This window comes from Zingiber officinale, chromosome 6B (assembly GCF_018446385.1).
Source record: "Zingiber officinale cultivar Zhangliang chromosome 6B, Zo_v1.1, whole genome shotgun sequence".
NCBI classification, from domain to species: domain Eukaryota; kingdom Viridiplantae; phylum Streptophyta; class Magnoliopsida; order Zingiberales; family Zingiberaceae; genus Zingiber; species Zingiber officinale.
In genome coordinates, this window is record NC_055996.1 from 63023093 (window position 1) to 63026593 (window position 3501).

Consider the following 3501-nt stretch of genomic DNA (forward strand, 5'->3'; position numbering starts at 1 on the left):
TATTTCTAATGTTTTTACTTTCGAAACAAATTTTAATATGCATGTATGCTTCCGCAATAGTAATGGTTAAGTAAAGTAACCCCGCACCCACTAGCAGGAGGGGCAGGCGTGATATTCCCTTCCTAACAGCACACCCCTGCTGGGGCTACTAGTTAACACATACATGCATCTAACAAGAGGTCCAAGGTTCAAACCTTGGTCATGCCTCTTTTTGGTTCTATTTTTCTTTTATTTTGGGATAAATCCATATAAGGCCTATTCTAATTCATGCAACAATTCATATGAAATTATTAGGGATCCTATGGGTGTTACGGTACTTCTACGCAAATTTCCTTAATCTTCTTCAGGAATCGGTTGAACTCTTCATCCTTTTGGGAGGTTATCAGTTTCTGAGGGAAAGGAATCATCTGACTTTGTGGTGGAATTTGAAGAGTTCCTTCAACTTTCTTAGTATCCTCCTCTCCATCCCTGTTCTGGGTCTGATTGGGCATTATGGGAGAGGGCTCTTCCTCTGAGTCAGGTCCCTTCTGAGTAATGATTTGGGGGTCTCCCATAGTTCGTCCGCTCCTCAGCTTGATGCGGTTACAGTGTTCCACTGGGTTTATATCTGGCTTCCCTGGAAATGTTCCCTATGCTCTTGAGATGGACTGGGCTATCTGGGCTATCTGGCTGTCTTGTATCTTTTGATGTTTCTCTAAATTTTTCATTCTTTGAGTTGACAACTTGATCTCATTCTTCATCTCCTTTTTCTTTGAGAGAGCTTCTTCATGCATCTTTTCAATTCTAGACAATTGTGAAGGTTGTTGTTGAAAAGTCTATTGTCCAGATGAGTAGCCCTGCTGCCCAGGTGAGTAACTCTGTTGTCCTGGTTGATAGCTTTGTTTTGCTGGCCCTTGGTCCTGATTATTCCGGTATGAGAAGTTTGGGTGATTCCTCCAACCTGGATTGTATATGTTGGAGTACGGATTGTTTTGCCTTTAGTTGTAGCTGACTATCGCATTACACTGTTCAAGTTGATTTATTTGTGCTTGTATTGGCCCTAGGGGGCATGCATCTCGAGCATGATCTGTACTTCCACAAGTTTTGCAAATACAAACTATCCCATTGGTCGTGTTGTTGTTATTTCCCATGGCCTCAAACTTCTTGGTCAAAGCGTCTAGCTTTGCAGATATGAGAGTGATTGCATCTACGTCAAATTTTCCTTACGCTTTTATTGGATTCCCTGAGAAAGAACCATAAGATCTTTCTGATGCCCACTGATGGTGATTCTGTGCCACATTCTCTATGATCTCTTCGGCTTCATCAAGGCTCTTGTTCATCAGTGCTCCTCCTGCTGTAGAATCGAGGGATACCTTCGTGTGATAGTTGATTCCATTGTAAAAGGTGTGTAGAACCTACCATTTCTCAAGGCCATGATGGGGGCACTATCTCAGCATACTTTTGAACCTATCCCAGGCTTCAAATAATGATTTTGAGTCTATCTGTTTAAAACTTGCAATCAAGTTCCTCATGTGAGCAGTTTTGTTTGGTGGATAGAATTTGTCCAGGAATTTCTGCTCACACTGCTCCCAAGATGTAATGCTGTTTGCTGGAAGGGAATTTAACCACTGCATGACTTTGTCTTTCAGGGAGAATCTGAAGAGCAATAACCTTACTGATTCTGGAGGGACTCCGTTCACCTTCATGGTACCACAGATCTCGTAGAAAAGCTCTAAGTGGTGGTTTGGATCATCATGCGGTCCTCCTCCAAATTGATTCTGCTGAACCATGTGAATTACTGCAGGCTTGATTTTAGCTTCGATTGGCGGTCGAGTGATGCTAGACCGAACCCCTCGTGCATAAGGTGTTGCATAATCCTTCAACAGTTTATCAGTCATCTCTGAAGATTCTCGTGCTGCCTGAAATGCTTTGTGCAGGTTTCTTCTTCTCAGGAAAGTCCTATCGATCTCTGGATCGAACGGTAGAAGTTATCTTGAAAGATTAGCTCTTCGCATGAAAAAATAAAATATCAAATATAGTAAAGAAGAAGAGATGAAATAATATTCTTTTTGGCATTTTAATAAAATTACGGAAGGTAAAGAAAAACAAGAATAAAATTATTTATCTCTAAATACAAAATATTAGAAAAAGGAAAGATAAAGGAAAAAAAAAACAAAGTCTAGTCTAATCTAATATGATTATCACTAATGTTATAGACGTAGTCCCCGACAACGGCGCCAAAAACTTGTTACAATTTCGCAAGTGCATAGATTCGTCGTCAGTAATAAAGATTATCGATCCCACGAGGACTGGTTATAAACACTAGTGATGGCACACTTAGGATTAGCTACACTATTGATGGTTGTAAGTAATCTAAGAAAAGAGATTTGGGAAGCGGAAATGAGAACTAGCAACAAGAAGTATCAACCTGGTTTATGAAGAGTTCTAGGAGTTCGGTTTCATTGTGGTGGTATTGATGTATCACATACTATCCTATACTCATTGTCCATCAGCATGCATTCACCAGAAGCTAAAGCAACTATCCTTAAGCACCAAACAAAGACAGTCCCTATGAAATCCTGTTACGGTTAACCCCTATCACTAGGGCGCCTCGGTAGATCACAAGGACACAACTCTAATTGATGATATCAAAGATAGAATTAAGGAGCTTAATTTGGTCTCTTACTTCCTTGTGGAGGAGTCGCCTCTTCTTTCAAGAAAGTACCCTAGATGTCTGTGAACGGGTTACCCCTGTCACTAGGGCCCCTCGGGTGTACAATCTAAGGTATTCCCTCTACGAGGTTGGCAATTCCTACACAATCAATCAACACGATATAGAGATCGAGTAGTCGAAACAAAGCAAGCGAAATCATCCAATGAATATAAGCATAATAAGAGTCTTACATTAAAACGAATCCACAATTACTCCCTTATCCTAGAACAAGGACTCTACTCCATAGACACCAGAGAAAAACCTGAAGACATAATGAATTTAAACATACAATCCTCAAAAATGAAGAGAGAAAGAAGAAGTATGCTTATCCAATGATGACGAGTGATCTTCAGACCCAATCCTTTGCTTTTGGAGTTGATGTGGTGATGAAAGATCGATGGACCGATGTCTTGGACGACGTGGAACAACACTAAAGTGATTCTCCTGTTGACGACTCGCTTCCCGGCTCTTCCCCCTTGAGGAAATGGGTTAAAACCCTTTTATAGGCTAGGGCGCGGCTGTGGCAGCACAGCCGTGTAAGGATGGCACGACCGTGCCCTTCTTTATCTCTGGCTGCGCTGCACGGCCGTGCCAATTGGCACGGCCGTGTGAACTCCAGGCTCGGCTCCTAGGACACAGCCGTGTAGGGTTGCACGGTCATGTGCTTCATGGTTGCTGTCATGGGAGGGCACGACTGTGTAGGGTTGCATGACCATTCCTTGCTTGGTTGCTGGCTGTGAGGCACGACCGTGTAGGGTTGCACGGTCGTGCTCTGATCCCTCTCTAGATTGGCCACACGGTCGTGCAAG

General features: G+C 42.5%; 1 non-coding gene across 1 annotated transcript; it reads left to right on the top strand.

Moving 5' to 3' along the window:
• The first annotated feature begins 1407 nt into the window (after positions 1–1407).
• Positions 1408–1513, top strand: LOC121993418. Its single transcript, XR_006115266.1, has one exon. It is a non-coding gene; the product is annotated as a small nucleolar RNA R71 (small nucleolar RNA).
• Positions 1514–3501: the final 1988 nt, after the last annotated feature.